General features: G+C 32.8%; 1 protein-coding gene across 14 annotated transcripts in view; it reads right to left on the reverse strand.

Annotated features, from left to right (window-relative positions):
• Positions 1-17,535, reverse strand: part of AKT3 (AKT serine/threonine kinase 3) — a 428,671-nt gene that overhangs the window by 218,742 nt on the left and 192,394 nt on the right. For 3 of the 14 annotated variants that reach the window (XM_072647610.1, XM_072647611.1, XM_072647613.1), the window contains one exon: positions 1,920-3,439. The exons of the other annotated variants lie outside the window; for them this stretch is intronic. The gene's annotated coding sequence lies outside the window, so the exon portion shown is untranslated. The remainder of the gene's footprint in view (positions 1-1,919; positions 3,440-17,535) is intronic. 14 annotated transcript variants of the gene reach the window in all.

The raw sequence follows: 17,535 nt of genomic DNA on the forward strand, positions 1-17,535 counted from the left end.
ACATATATGTTATTTTTCCAAATTCATTAAGAAATAAAAAATCTAACTCTAAGAGCCTACGAGGGGAATGCATAAATGAGATCAGAAGATCCTCCCTGGGAGAGAGTTCTCCTGAAGGAACTGGCAAATAAAACAGTGTATTTCATTACACTTCCCTGCACATCTGTTATTGTAGTCTTTTATCCAGCCCCACCCCGACCCCAGCCCTACCTTTTCAAGGAGCATAAGCAATCCAGGCATTAAAATTTAACAGTTCTTGCTTTCATTAATTATAATTAATTATTCTATGGTCTGAATAACATTTAATACTTGACTGGTCCAAATGTGTACTTTATATTTGGCTTCTTATGCCAAGAGTTGTTTTGTATAGAGAGAAAGTTACATAATAGGAACTTAATATGTGATTATTGAGTGATATAAAATTAGAGATGCCAAAAGTGATGTTGCAGTGAAGAGTTTTTGTTGCTGTTGTTGTTAGAATCAATCTATCTGGCCCTTGACGCAATTTTAAAATTCTAAGACTTACAGGGAAATTAAAAATACATAATTCTTAAAATATGGTGGTGGTGCCATTGGTGTTAGACCTCACTGTGAGTAAAAATTGTTGAGACTAGCTACCTCAGAACTTTTCTGTGACTTATTCTAGTAGTAAGTTAATCTATAAGTTGTGCTGATTTTTTAATATCAGTTACTTATTTGGTTAATATTTAAGTGTTTATTTAATCAGGGTCTTACATTTGTTAATAGACTGATGGATAGTTAACCTCTTTCCTTCGTCATATATATTTCTTAAATGTATTTCTGTCACTTAAAAAAAGTCTTTCTGCTTCAAGTTTGTTAGGAATTGATAGAACCATGTCATTTGAAAAAAAAATAACTTTTGAAAATTTGCTAAATAAAAAAAATCTGTCCAAAAGCCAAGGAAAAAAGCTGGCATTTGGATACCCCTATAATCACACAATAAAGGCATGATTTTATTGTGTTGGGTCATTGAAATTCACTTTTCTATGAAAGTCAGCAAAGAAAACATTGAAGCAAACCTCACTTGAATCTACGTATTACTTCCTTATTTGAAACTAAAGAGGCAAAGCCATGGATAGCAACCAGTCTGATTTGGGTGCACAGGATACATTCCAACATTTTTATTACAAAGAATTCCGGAAAGTGTTAGCAGAAAGGATCAGCTCTAGAATATAAATATCTCCTCCATTACAACCTGGCAAAGGAGACTGGTAGCTTTCCATTGTGTTTAACAATAGTAACAACTTCTATGTATTTTCAGAGCTTTATGTTTACAAAGTTCTTAAGACATTATTTCACTTGATCCTCTCAGGCCTATAAAGTAGTTAGGTTAAAATATAAATCTCATTTTATAGATGAGAACAGGCTCACAGGAGTTATGAAAAAGGACTAGAATTGCGTTCTTCTGATTCCAAATCCAATCCCTCTTCCACTACACCACCCTCTGTTTTAGTTTAATCTGTATCAATTTACATCTCACATTGTCATTCTCAGTATTTTCCCCAAAGTCACATATCATATTGTGTGCATAGTGCCTGACACAAAGAAAGTGCTTAATAAATGTTTATTGACTGACACTGGTTACTATAGCTACTAAAAATATCAATAACTAGTCAGGTTTATTATGATGTAGATTCTCTGAGTTAGTAAAAGAAAATACTCTGGAGGTTTACACTAGAGTAATGATAGATTGATAGTATTCTTCTTTCTAATCAGTTTCAATGCTGTTTTTCTAAATTCTAAACCTTCACAGAGGATGTGTTAAAACATTCCAGTTTCATAAAAAATGATATGGCTACATTTTGGTTTAAATTACCAACAAATTCAAAGTTTATTGATTTTTATGTTTGTGTGTCCACTGGAAATCAAGAAATTGGAATTCATAGTAAAACGTTTACCTCAGGAAGAATATACTGTTTGCTTCTTATTAGCCCTTCATTGTCTGCAGAGATGACCATTACTGCCAGGGCTACTTGCCATAAGAAATGGAGCCAAACACGAGATTAAGAGAAAAAAGGAAGACAGGTGAGAAGGAAATTTAAACACTAATGGAAAAACAAATGTTGACTTCTTTTTTGTTAGAATCCATGGATCAATTTTTTAAAAAATCTTTCCAAAATTAAACTATTTTTTTCTTCCATCTACTAAACCTTTAAATTATTTTCATAAATTACTATGTTATTTTTTCAGCAGTATTTCCATAAAAGGACAACTTCATTCAATCTGAGCGTCACCTTGTCAGTTAATGTTTTTTTATCCAATGGTAGATACAAAGGACAAATACCTAGTATGAAGATGGTCAAGTGCAAAAAAGTAGGGTGATCTGAATCATGCTGTACTATCACAATTTCATTTACCTTTACTCAAGTGACATCTCATACTCTCAGAGATAGGTTATTAAGACAGCAAATGATCTGTCAGAATAAGAGCACAAAGTATAGATCTACTTAAATGACTGCTTTTTAATTAGTATTATTAATTATATGCAAGAATATAGCATCAAAAGAATCTACTTTAATAAAAAATAGAGATAAAACATCTAACAAGTAAAAAATTAAAGCTATTTTAAGAAAAGCTTTGGAAAATTTCACAAAAGGTAAGGCTCGGTGTGCTACTGTTTGATGTGCCCTATTACTCTCAGTGAAGAATCCATTTGCATGCTTCATGATATGATAAAAGTCTAGATGTAACTGAGGAGTACACACAGAAACTACCTACACAATACTGAAGAATTAAGTTCCTATTCCTTACAAAAGATTCACAAATAAGTATCATCAGGGTGAGCAAAAACTTAATTTTCATGGCATACATTTGATATTACATGAGTTAAGAAAATAATCTAGTAACTGGAAAACACATAGATAGCTTGATAGGATCAACATTTAGGTGTCAATATATAAAAACACTGGGAGTCTGATGTTTCTTAGAGAATTTTACAATGACCATGATAAGTCCAAAATTCAATCATTTCCAATAAAAGTATGTCAATATCCAGCCAAGTAAAAGAAGTGACACTTCTCTCAATGAATTCACCATCCTATTTGATAAGCATCTTGGGGAAATGTACGTTTTAAGAATTATAGCAAACAGTTTGAATTGTTTTTTTTAAAATGGGACATTTATACAGTGTAACTGGTCAAGTTATGCTTGAAATTATATTAAAAATGAAGTTCTTCCACCTATTAAATGCTTGATAAATATTTAGTATCTTCAAGTTTTTTTTATCTGAAACTAAATTTTAGCAGGTTGTCATTCATTTGTTAGGCAAGTCCATTCATTTTTTATTCTTTTCCCTGCAGTAGCAAATTAAGAGCTTTCAATTCTGTAGTGATGTCTGAGGAACACAATTCATTGGCCAGTTGTCATCATTCATCTTTGAGCAGTGATGTCGATATCTCTTCCAAAAAATGCTTGATGGCTGCAAAACATGCAACAAAGCATTAGCACCTCACTCCCTTGTCATTCACCTTAATATTATTGCTCATCCAATACTCCACCAAATCTCATGAGTATAGAGTCAAAAAACAATGACCATTTTCAAGACTATTTTAGAAGTTTGACTTTGGTATTGAGAAAGATGGATTTTAGATGATCCGAGCAATGACATTTCAGAATCAATATGAATAGACATTTCCTTTACCCATTTCTTCATCCAATTAATTCTGGTGACCAAGCAAATGGGCTGTGTTGAGCAGACATACTTGCATGTTATACTTCTTTGTACATATACCCTGAAAAACCCATACAGAGAAGGTACTCAATGAGTATTTTGCTGACTTGATTAGATGTGTTTACTATCCAAAACAAAACAAAACTCCAGGTCTCACATTGATTCTTTGATATTTTATGAAAAGAGCTGAGCTTTGTTCCAATGTAGATTCCATGATGTAAGACCACATTAAGTTTCCTTTGAAAAACATTCTAAGACAGTTACTTTTTTCAGTAATACTCTTTCATCTAAAAATATAGTACACCTCAATTTTTCAGTTTTTAAGGTACTGCATATGTTTTTCAACTTTCTTGTCTTTTTCTCTAACGGTTTTCTGAAGATATTGATTGATGAGGTCAAATCTCAAACCTTCCACTTTTCTTTTTTTTCAGTGATTTCACTCAGATTATCTAGCGCTTGCAGGCAGTCCCTGAAGGATTTGTCTGTTCTTGTACTGGTCAGTGTCACCAATGCAACTGGCCAGATGGAACATGCTGACGATCTGGGTGAAGTCTGTGCTGTGCTTCCAAGGCGCCTTAAAAGCTTTCCAGATGCACCCACATTCCTCGGCTTTGCCACATATGCTCCTTCATGCTTATTTTGAAAAGCTGCATTATAGTCAGGAAACCATGCTTCCACTGCATAATGCATGAACTTGTCATTTTTATATTAAGTATACTTTTCAGTATCTACTGCCTAAAGGAGACCAAGGTCCACACTTGCCTTTGAAGCTGAAGCAACTATAATGAGAAAAATACCTATGTACTGACAAGATGCTTGAATGTCAACTTCTGTGAGATCCCAGGATAGTTGATAGGCCAGTATTTAATCGCTTTTTAAATTTTCTCTTGGTTTGATAGCCAACTCATTTCAAATAACACTTTTAAAATTCTTTGCAATGTGTTCATAGTAAAAGAGAAACTGGTTCAAATTTTAAAGAAAATATACTTTGGCCTCAACACATGATCTTCATAAAGGAATCGGAATATCAAGTTTTAAACCCAAAGGAAAGGAATATTTTCTAATGATTTTGTTTGTGGGTAAGAACAAAGGGTCCACACAAATTAACCAACAGAAAAATAACATCTTGGCCATTTAATGAAGAATTAACTGTGAGGTTAGTTTATATAGCAGTAGAGGTGCTGTGGAGAACTGCTCAATCTGTACCCAGCTTCCTGCTGGGTTAAATGTAAGCTAAATTATTATTTTGCTTACATTTACGCCCTTCTAGATTGTGAAAGCAATGCTTTCTTTTTAATCTGCTTATTGCATTGTAGAAAGAGGTCTCTAATTTTATACAATATATTGAAGAATACAAAGTAACTCATGAATCATTTTAACAAAATAACCTTGGTCACAGAATTTGAAGCTTTCAAAACAATGGTATTCTATGAAAAGATATGTGCTTCAGAGAGGTTTTAAAGTTTCCTTATTGTTTAAAGATATTTTCATTTTGGCTCCAGTATTTAAAAGAATTAAAACAATGTAATAAAACACTTAATTAGGTACCCTAAGGTTGAGAGAACATAGGCTTGATAATATTACAAACAAATAATTTTATAGAATTATATCCTTGATTAAATTAAATATACAGGGTGGAGATGCCAAATAAAATTGCAGAACAATTATCAGTCTCTAGGAAAATATACATTTTTATGATTGTTATAAATAATAATAATAACACTTATTTCACAGGAAACATCTGGGAAAAGTGTAGAGAAGTTTCACAGTAAAGAGACTTCATATAAGGTAAAAACTCATAGTCTAATGGAATTTCATCACAATAAACACTGATTTAAAAAAAATAATTAATAGGATCTTACCTATAATATACACAGTCTCATAGTGTAAGAACCCAAGACTGAAATACCCAATTATTCTAAGTCTCTTTTGGATTATTTGGGCCTTTTGAGTCTACTCTGGTCTCATGCTTTTAAACTATCTATTCACTTTTTAAAAACTTTCATCATAGGATAAATCAAGAAAGAGGGGGCTGAAACTCAAGTGAATATTGGCAGGTTAACCATTCCTTTAAAAAAATGTAGCTAAAGGAAAACTGTGAATGAATCAAATATTTGTTTATTATCCACATACAAGGCACTATATTAAGCAAAGCAGAAATCATTACCAGGGTTGAAAGATATTTTGTGTTCCCTGGGCAAAGTTTGAAAAAATGCTTCCAAGTGGGTTGTTGTCCACTAGACTCTAGTGGCTTTGAGACACATAAATAAAATGTACAACCAAATTACAAAACAACAATTACATGCAATGGAAGTAAAATTTTCTGGCATTAAAAATATATAAGAATGATAAGAATTTATAATTTCATCAGAGAATTCTCAATGTGCTCTGACAAAATTAAAAGAGCATATTACATACATATTTATTAATAAGAATTTTAAAGCTATCCTTGTTGTACTCCCCTTTGTATAAGACCCCAAATGGCTGTCTACCTGCTTAAACCCTAGCTATGGTCCTAAAAATTTCATAATGGATATTTGATAATTACCTTTCTTTTCGTTTTCTGGTTTGTCTTTACTTGATATTAGCATAATACAGGTAATTGAGGCCTATGTATTTTGGCTAAAATGAGGGTTGGGATTTTGATATGGAATTTTCTTTGTTTATCACTGCTACCCTCATCATCACTGTCATGAGTTAATCAATATATCTATTTTTAATTTTTTAAATCACCCTTTTAAAAAGATGTAATACCAATCAATTCTAGAAAATCATAAAAATCAAAGACTCATTTTAATATACCAGTAAATAATTCATTCATATTCATTAAAATAATTACCACCTTTTAAAGTCATTTTCAACATATTATTTCAGGAGCTGTTAAATGAACTGAATACAAAATTTTAGTTAAGTGATCTCGTTGGTGGGAAAAAAAAGTACATCAGTAACCTCTGGTAGAAAATTTAAATCTAATCTGGTAGAAAATATAAATTTTATACCATTAAGTTACTATGCTAATTAACTGTCAGTTAATAATTTCAAATGTTTTGAATTTATAGACCTGTCAATGAATAACATTTATTTTAAGTATTATGGAATAAGAGTTTTTTCATATCAAGTTATTTTTTTGAAAAATTATAGTATATTGGAAAGATAGACTATACTAATGCTACAAAGGAAAAGAAGATAAATTTTAATATATTTTAGCACACAAAAAATAAATCATCAGATGTTAAGGTTTTAAATTATTTCAATATAGGAAAGACAGCTGCCAAAGAGACACAAGGGAAATAGAAGCAAAATGTAACCACAAACTACTCCAAGGATTTTACTCTAGGCATTGTTTTTTTCAGAATGCTGATAGAGCAAATTATGTGGCAGTTCATATAGTTTGACACTGGAGTGAGTTGCTTTTATGTTTAAGTATTTTGTCACAGATTGAGACAACTATGAGCAAGAATAACAATGTGATTATCAGTAAAAATAAAAGAAAATAAATAAAATTAAACTGTTCAGCATGTTTGTTTTTCTGCACCTGTTACAATTATGAGAACTAAACAACTAGGCATATATCAGAAATGTTGCATCTAAATGTTAAAAATGAATTTACTTACCTTGGCCCTCTGAGGGCAGTGTTACCTAACACATCGATAGAAATTTCAGACACTGAATTTTAAGTACCATAGTACTTAACAAAATACTGAAACTGGTGTATTTGTTCTTTATAAGTATTTTTATCATTCCATAATTATGACTATTGCACAATACATAGTAAGAACTGTTTTTAGAACATTTCCAGTAATCTTAAAAGAAAGGCTATAACTAAGAGAAAGGCAGTATAAGAGGAAAATACCTCTACGTTTTGAATACTATCACTCAAATCACCCTAAAATGGAAAATATGAACACTTCTACAGTATATAAGTACTACATGTACTACCGTTTTATTAAATGTCTAAAGCAGGGCATTAATCTATACCACATTTATCATTTTGATATAAAAAGGGGAAAACTTTCTAAATTAGAACCTATGAATCACTTTTGAATAAACCAAAGAGAACCATACTCAGAAGGAAACCAAAGAATACTATTTTTTTCCTTAAAGGAAGATGACCACCCCAACTCTCCTCTGCCCCTACACACAAACACACAGGTAAACATATGTAACTAGGATTGAAGCGGATCAGTACCTATCCAATTTTCATAATGAAATTGCAACATCATTACAAATCACACTGTGTTTTCTTTAAAAGTTAATAAATATACAGAACTGGCTTGAACATGTCTTTGTCTTCTGTAAAATGTTTTTGAAAACTCAAAAGTTCATATATCACATAAAAGAGAAGGAAGGACTTTTGGCACACATTACAGGATTTCTTTCAGCTTAAGAACAAGCAGAGATTACAGGACAGCTCACCCAAATCAGTTAGTGACATGATAGCTATAATGCAAGGATTTAAACAACACCCATCACCATGCAAGAATTCTACAGTATATGGTCAATATAGTCATGTCTGATTTTCAAAAACTGTCAAAAAGCAGTCCTAACAAAATAGCTAGCTATCCCCTTGATCTATTTTGTCAAAAGTGATATAGCTAAAAAAATACAAAGAAGAACATATTTAGAATTCCCAACTGCATAAAAGGGTACTTTTGTACAGTCAGGATAACATATTCATTTAATGGGGATATATTTATGCTTAAATTTTACTTATTTAATGAAGAATAATACTTGCTTACAATATCACTAATAACAATTCTCTATATAACAAATATGAGATTATAAATAGAAATCTTATGTGCTTTTAAACACTGCCTTTGTTAATAATTCAAACTGTTTAATCATTTTAAAACTGGAAGGTAATATGTAGAATATTAGAGGAAATGATTTATATGTTTACAATGAGTTCTCAACTATTTTTGCTACACACACACACACACACACACACAGAAATCTCTTCACAGAGCTGAAGCTAATACAAATGAAGAAATGGGTGTTATTTCCCATGGCCATTGTAAAAATTAGGTTTAACTATCACTTAGCAGAGAAGCCAGGAAGCAATATCTGCTATTCCATGAACCTTTAATTTCGACAGCATACAATTATGTACTTTACTTCAGTGTTCCCTATCCCTGATAAGGGAGCAAAGTCATTTGCCCAGGCTAAAATGGGCACTAAAACATTCTGCTATTTATTATCCTTTTTTCTTAATCCTCTTATGTCAATAAAAAGTGCTACAATACTGACCTCATCTATAATCAGTTTATCTAAAAACAAAACACTTTAAAACCAAATAAAAACCATTAAGGAAAATATTTACCAAGAAGCCTAAGAAACTACGCTAATCAACATCAGATACTCCTTTTCATTGTACTGGGCAATATACTGGGGAAGAGGAGGATTACCTTACTCATTTTTTTTCTAGGACAATTTAATCATACTCATAAAAGTGAAGCTTAAAAATCTCTGAATTTTTGAGTCATCCAATAAAAAATTCAAAATCGTTTCTCTGATTTGTAGAAATTTTCTCATAGTCAAAATGTTGCCTTATAAATTACCAAAAGATCTTTTAAGAAGATAGAGTATTTCTGCTTGTCTAGACACTGCTTGTTTCGCTAATATCAATTACATTCTATATACATTTAACTATGAATCTTGTTACTTTTTCCACAGACGATTAGATTGTAAAATCTGTCTGTGAAATTTACTGGCATCAATCACATTGTATCAAATCTACAACAGATTTTGTAAATCGGTAACTATTTACAAAAACTAACAACTCTGAAGCTAGTATCCATTTCTGCATTCAGATACATAGAATAAAAACTCATAAGGTAACCTTAAAAGAATATCCTGGAAGTAAAGCGTTCTTTGGATCAAATATTAAGGGCAATGAGTACAATTAATAACACCTAGAATTTCAATGGAAACGCTGCCAGACTTTAAAGCAGAAGGCCTAGGTTTGAATCCTGGATGACACTCATCATCACCACCTGTGGAACATCAGGCATATCATCATGTGACCTCTCTAAATGTGTTGCTTTATTTCTGAGGCTTGTGGAGGACAGCACTATGGGAAACTTAAAGAACAATATAAATGTGAATCACTGTTTTCCTACCCTATATTCTTAAATTGTTACCTGTAACAAAAAAGAGGAGAAATGTTTATAGGAACAGCTTTATCAGAGAAATATTTAACAATTACTAACCCTTGCATGCTAAGGAAATTGCCAAGTCAATCTCTTATCTCTCCTGAGGCACAGCATTGGGGTTGGAGTCAGGAAGATCTGAGTTCAAATGTGGTCTCAGACACTTACTAGCTGCTTTAATCTGGGCAAGTCACTAAGCCTCTCTGCATCAGTTTCCTCAATTATAAAGTGGGGATAATCACTTACTTCCCAAGGCTGCTGTGTGAGCCAAGCAAGATAATATTTGTATTTATAAATATTAATACCAGAACAATGCCTGATACGTAGTAAGTGCTTAGTAAATGTTTGCTTGTTTCATTCCTAACAAGATTTAATAACTTCTTCATACCAATAAAACATTATCTTTTTTACCCTTTCATAAAAGAAAAAAAAAACCCTCTTCCCCTGGTTTTCATTTGTATGAACATGCACTTTGTCAGCCTTTTTTTAAATCTGTGAAACAAGAAAGTTGTGAAGATAAAGCAATACTTTCTCATAGAGCTATTTCTTCAATATTCATGTTAAAAAGTTGTAAGCTGTTTTTCATCATTATTACTTTGAGGATTCAATTTTTATTTACTGTAATCAGATTTATTAGTAAAGATTACTACATAAATGTTAAAAATGTTATATTAAAATAAGTCCATGATAAAAAATAGTTTCTTCTTCATGTGGCATAGGTATAGGCTCATAGATTCATCCATCTAGAGCTAGAAGAGACTGCAGGGAAGCCCAGGGAACTTTGGGAAATACAAATGTACTTTTCAAAGAAATTGAGATAGAGAGATTATTTTCAAAACAGAATGAATTTATGAAGATTTTGCTTTGCTAACAGTAACATATTTCCATAGTCCTGTGAAAAGGTTAATTTTGAATTATAAAATGACTGTCTAAAGTAAAATAAATTGATGATTGCTGCAATTCTCTGAATAACACCAAGAATCTTAGGTGTTCACAACAGCTGAGAACACAAATGAAAAGTTACAGGACACAATTTCAAAGTCACAGTACCATGAGTCTTGACTAAATTGTTTCGCTTGTAATGGGACCTTCAAACTAAAAACTAAGATCTGATGAAAAAAAGAAGATGTATTCTAATCTCTGCTGTGCTGCTCACTGCATATTTTCACAAATTAGTGTCTTGGTGCAATAGGAGCTTCTCTATCAGAAAAAGTAGACTATCCCTGTTCAATCTACTTATTAAAGTAACAGACTGTCTTTGATCTCTTTTTGTCTTCCCAGTGCTTAGCCTGGTGCCTAGGACACAGTAGGCACTTAAAAGGTTTACTGACAAACTAATCAAGAGCATTGTGGGAACTATGAAATTAAAAAGAATTGTTTTCATTATATAGTTTTTGAGAAGTCCAGTAGAACATTTAGGACTTCTAGATCTTTCAATTTATTCTGCAGCTAAACTCTAGTAGGTACTTTTCTTCCCCAACAAGACTGTGAGCTCCTTGAGAGCAAGGATTGTCTCTATTTCCCTATTTGTAAACTCAGCACTTTGACTTACAGGAAGGTCTTAGTGTTTTTTTCATTCATGCATCATGGTCTTCCAAATAAGCTACTCTTGAAATAAATAAGACAAATTAATTTCTAACCTGCCACAAAACACTAGTGACGAAGAATAAGGAACTCAAAGACAAAAGACTGGGATTTGTACTTCAGTTCATCTACAGAATACCACTTAGCTATCTCATCTTGTATATATCAATTACTGTCTATAAGACTTAGTTTCCTCATCTACAAAATGAAGATAATGCCCATTATGAGAAATAAAGAAGCCAATACATGTGAAGCTAATTTTGCATATTGTAAAGCACTATATGTGATTTTCAGTACGTGTGGATCATTACTTTTTGATTCATTTGATTAAAAAAAATTAAACTGAAAGTTTATCTGAAATGATCAAGCCAAAATCTCTTTGTGTAAAGAAAATATAACTAACATTTTATAAACCCTTTATCTCCTTCAGAAAGATACCAGTCCACAGATATTGAGATGAAAAATATCTATCATTTATTGCCCTCCAACATTAGATATTGATGATGTATAAGCATGAATTTAGATAAATTCAAAATAATTTCATCTTTATGCACGTAAGATGAATAAACTTACCATAAAACTTTTTTTCATCACATTTTACAAACAAACTCAAATGGCAAAAAAAGAACAAGTTAACACAAGGCTTCTAAACATAACTCAAGGACTTTATGATTTTTTTGTTGTTGTTCATTTTCCCCTTATGTTATGTTTGGTTTTTAGTCTTGTGGATAAAAAGAGACTCTTCCAAGAAAAAAAAATCAGCAATATTTCCAAAGTTTACCTGGCACCAGGGTTTCTTCTTAAAATATTACTAATTAAAAGAAAGATGTAAGAAAGTGAAATAATAGACATAAGAATGAATGTCATGACAGGGTATGATGGAAAATAAGATTATTCCACACATCTCATGATTAATAACCAAAAGTGGGTGGGAAAGAAATGGGCATCAACGAAACAATCATAAGAGTAGAAAATATCTGTCTTATACAATAGCTCATTAGCACTTAAAATAAAAGTTCCATAGGCTGGATTGTGATTTCCAGTTCAACTTCAAAGTGTGATTGCACTATACATGGAAATAAGTTTGGTACTCTCTACATAGCCCCTAGTGGTTGTTTATAAAACAAATAAACTCAGTTTCATTTAACAGTTGTTTTGTTTTTTTTAATGCAGGAATAGGGGTATATATGTTCTATTAAGGGCATTGTTATGAAGGAGCAGGGTAATAGGAACTCACCTAGCTTTCATCTTGATCAAAAGCTACTGTTAATCAGTTACAGACAAGTACTATACACATTGGCTTTTTATATACACAAATTTTTTAAAGTTCTTATTTATTTGAAGTATTAAAATCCTGAACTAATTAACAGAATAAAAAGTGAGGATAGCAGAAAACAATGATAATTGGTATGTACCCTTTCTTAACCAAATCTACACATACATTCATTCTGTATATGCACACACATCAGCAGCATCATAAACCGTCTCAAGTTCTAGCCATTATTCAGTTCGACATCTGCACATGTTTATGCGTCTCTCCAAACAACCTCTTGAACACCCTGCTGGAGCTGTCATTTTTTTCTTCTCCCTATCTGGCAGATGGCAAGTCAACAATCGGCATCAACAGCAGCCGAATATCTCCCCCTCCATCCGACCCCCCTAAACAGACACAATAATAACTTCTTTGTGCTTCCCTACAATGCAGCTGCTTAAACCATTTCGCTACAAGGCTGCTTTGCCTTAATAAAAAAAAAAAAATCCCTTCTGTCAAGTCTAAAAAGCAGCATAATGTTAAGCAAGCTAAAGCCACAGCACAGCTGCAAACGGGCAGACACATTGACAGCTCCTCCCTTAACAAAGCCCTGTGAATTGAAGGGGGTTCATCTGAGGCTCACACAGTAATTAGTATAAAAAAGTCCGACAGCCTCTATTATGCTAAGGAAAAAAAAAACTGGACAGAACTGGGCTGCTGTTTTGCGTCAAGAGTTCTGCTGCAGAGTAGATAAATCATGTTGGGTTTTTTCCTCTCTTTTTAAAGACAGTAATAAGGAGGATGAGAGAAGCTAATTTGAAAACTTGGACACAGTAATTGTACCATATGGTGAGCATTTATCCTTTCTGAAATGCACGCTAACAGTCACTTACATGCACAGTGCTTTGTTTTACAGTTGTTATTCTCTCTACCATATTCATAAAATGGATCTGAATATCTGATACTCAAGAGAAGTTGTGTGTAATTAGCAACAGAACTGCCTGGGTTTAATTTATTGGCCTACCACTGCAATATAGTAAAATGCAAAACAAAATTAAATGAGTCCACTTAAAAATTTTTTTCGGTAACTCAATCACAAATGATTAGTATCTTACATAAATAAAAAAAGATTCTTAAGAAGGAACCTAAGTTAAAGTATGGCTTCTTTATTAAAATTTCATTAGAAAACATTATGGCAGTTCAGTAATATCCTTACTGACCCATTTCAAAGACTATCCACCACTGTAAGAATAGTTTTTTATGAAAATCATCTGGTATATTTGACACAAAAAAAGACTGAAATCTTTTCACTGAGCATATACCAGAAAACTTGACATTTAAATTATTGTATATTATCTATGTTTTCATAAATACTATACAAAAATTATACATTTTACCTTTAAAACATTCAATTAAAAAAGAAACTGGTAACTAAAAGACCATTTATATAAAAATTTTACTATCTCACTATAAAAGCACTCTATCAAAGTAAAACTGGTATGTACTCACTTAATTTTCTATATTTTATATGTATATGATATATATGTGGCTTCCTTAAGTTTTTCAAAATTATATCAAAATCTTTTAATGCATTTAAAAAACAGTTCAGTGAACTGAAGAAACTGATGATCAAGTTAGAATGTGAAGTAAAACACCATATTTTTCTGACAAAAGTAGTGTGAAAAGAATTTTTAATTTGTTTTTCCTATAATCAGTAAGTAAATTGCAAGGAAAAAGATATGTCAATGCCAGCTGTGTTTCTGCTATGGATCTGTTTAGCTAAAAATGCAAAGTGTTTTCCTACCTGATACAAACTATATTTTAATCATTCATAAACATTCATCTCAATCTTCATTTCTGCTCCTTATAACTTAAAATGGAATAATACACTGGTATTGATTGCTATAATTTACTCCCTTGTGATAAATACACACGTTAGATGTTTGATTTTGTCTAGAGGACAGAAAAATACAAAGAAACTATTATACTTCTCTAGAATTTAACAGAATTTACACTTTATCTCAAATACGTTGACAGTCTGATAGAGTTGGAAGAACACTGAGTCTAAGTTTTTCATTTCACAGATGAGGAAACTGAGATGCAGAGAGCTTAAGTTACTAGTACAATGTCATAGAACTTATTAGTGGCAGAGGCAAGACTCCAAGTCTCAATTCCTGAAGCACAATGCAGTATCATTTTCTACCGTACCACAGCTGTCTCACTCATCTGGTCAGAATCCAGAGGTAGAAAAATAAGGAAAAAGGGAAGGGAATTAGTTATTAACATTGCCTATCAATGCACTCACAATGACTTAGACCTAGTAGAAAAACTCCAAAACTTTTTTGTTCTTTTTGGAATAAACAAGGTTATTAACAAATTCTCAGCTCCCTAGGAAAGTAGATATATGGCCATCAGACAGACATTAATACCCTCAGATTTTTGGTGCTGTAACATTTTTTAGCACCTTCAGGATTACAAAGCATTTTATATGTATTACTTCATTCAATCATCATAACAATCCAGTTAGATAAGTACTACAGGTATTACAAACTAATGTTTGGCAGATGGAGACTCAGTATGTTAAACAACTTGCCCACTCTCCTTAGTTCTCTTTCAACTTCAAATCTAGAACAAATTGTCCTCCATCACATCATAGTACCTAACAGTGTAAGGTTTGATACCTTCAACATCAACACTACGATGTCTTAAGAATCTCTTTCCTGAAGCAAGCCTTTACCCATAATACTTCAATAATTAAGGATCCAGAAAATCCATCAGATGTGTTTCTACTCAGGTAAATCACAAACTACCAAAGTCTTTTTAGCTGGCTGCCTTCATGAAGCATCATGGGGAGGTGTGGAGGAAGGGGAAGAGGAGCATTTGTAGGTCAATCTTTTTGTGATAAATGTTTCCAGAAATAAATCTTAGTCTTAAAATCACAATCCATAATTGTGATAAATTTGAAGCCTTTTTCAGTTTAGAAGGATGAGCCAGTCTACATTCTATTGACACCTTCAAGATACCAAAGTTACCTTTACTACTTGATTAGGCATTGACATACAGCTTTGGTGGGCACTACAATAGGTATTTAATAAATGTTAGGTGATCAAATCAATCAAATAATATTAAAGTCAATCAAAAAGCAAGGATCAAATACTTATTAGGTACCAGATACCATGCTAGATACAGGAGAAAAAAGACAAAAATGAAACAGTCATGCCCTCAAGAAATTTGGCAGAAAGGAGAGTATACAACATGTACATAGAAGTAGATACAAAATGGATACAAAATAAATACAAGATAATGGGGAAAGGAAAGTAGAAGGCACGAGCAGCACAGAGGTGTAGGAAGTGGGAATTAAACTGAGATTGACAGAACTTAAGGCTTGCTCCTAAGAGGCAGAGTTAAGAAGAGAATACATTCCAGGTAGGACCAGCTCGCTCAAAAGACATAGAAGACAGGAGATATAATATCTTGTATGAGGAATAGCAAAACCAGTTTGACAAGATTGCAGGAAAGAAGACTTATATGTAAACCAGGTCAGTAAGGTGGATGGAGCCAGGTTGTGAAAGGCTTTAAATAAATAGAAGAATTTGTATTCAATCCTAGAGGTAAAAGGAAGTTACTAGAGTTTATTAGAAGGGGAGTGAAGTGGGGAGGGTGGATTGAGAAAAGGAGAGACAACTGAGAGAAACAGATTAGGAAAATGCCTTCATTAGAGTCAAACATACTTCAAAGATTTTGTTATATCAGCATTAATTATTTATTAAACATGTACTACATGCCAGGTACCATACTAAGCACTGGGGATTCAAAGAAAGACAAAAGGCTGTCCCTGAACTCAAGGTGTTCACAATCAAATGGAGGAGTCAACATATAAACAACTATGTACAAACTACAACAGAATAAATTAGAAATAAGAGTAGTAAGGTATTAGAATTAAGAGGGATGACGAAAGACTTTCTGTGGAAGGTGTGATTTTATCTGGAACCTCAAGGAAGTCAGGAGGTATAAGAGATGAGAAAGGAGAGCCTTCCCTGCAAAGGGAACAGCCAGTGAAAATGACAAGTGTCTTACTCAAGGAACATCAAGGAAACCAGTGTCACTGGAATATAGAATACATGGGAAGGGTGTTAAGATATAAGAAGAGTGTTAGGCAAAGAGATTTTAGAAGTTTCTGAACAACAAACAGGATTTTAAACTTGGTCCTGGAGGTGACAGAGAGCTCTGTTTTAGGAAAAACACTCTTGACTAGTAGACTGGACTGCGGCGGGGAGAGATCTGTGGAGGGCAGACCAAACAGCAGGCTACTACAGTAGTATAAACCTGAGGTGATAAAGGCCTGAACTAGGGTGGTGACACTATCTGAGAAGAGAAGGGGTGTATGTGAGAATTGTTACAATTCTAAAATAAAATCAGCTGGTCTTGGCAACAGGTTGGATACTGGGAGAGGAGGGGTTAGAGGGCAAGAGGTAAATGATGACACCCCTAGTTTTTGAAGGTGGGAAACTCAAAAGATGGCAGTAACCTCTTCAACAATAATAAAAAAGTTTGGAAGGGGGAGATTTGGGAGGAAAGATAAAGTTTAAGATATCTAAAAGGCAGTTGGAGATATGAGATGAAGGTCAACTGAGAGGTTAGGGCTGGATAAGTGGATTTGAGAGATATTAGCATTAAAATGATAGTTGAATGTAAGAGAGCTGATAAGATAACCTAGTCTTTAAGGTTTTTAGTATGTATGGTCATTTGTTTGCTGACTCTAATTTGTCTAGATGCGATGCAGTGGAAAGGTTCTGGACATGAAGTTATAAAAGACCTGAATTCAATACTTGAGTGACCTTTTGCTTCTTCATCAGTAC

Source organism: Notamacropus eugenii, chromosome 2, assembly GCF_028372415.1.
Source record: "Notamacropus eugenii isolate mMacEug1 chromosome 2, mMacEug1.pri_v2, whole genome shotgun sequence".
Taxonomy (NCBI): domain Eukaryota; kingdom Metazoa; phylum Chordata; class Mammalia; order Diprotodontia; family Macropodidae; genus Notamacropus; species Notamacropus eugenii.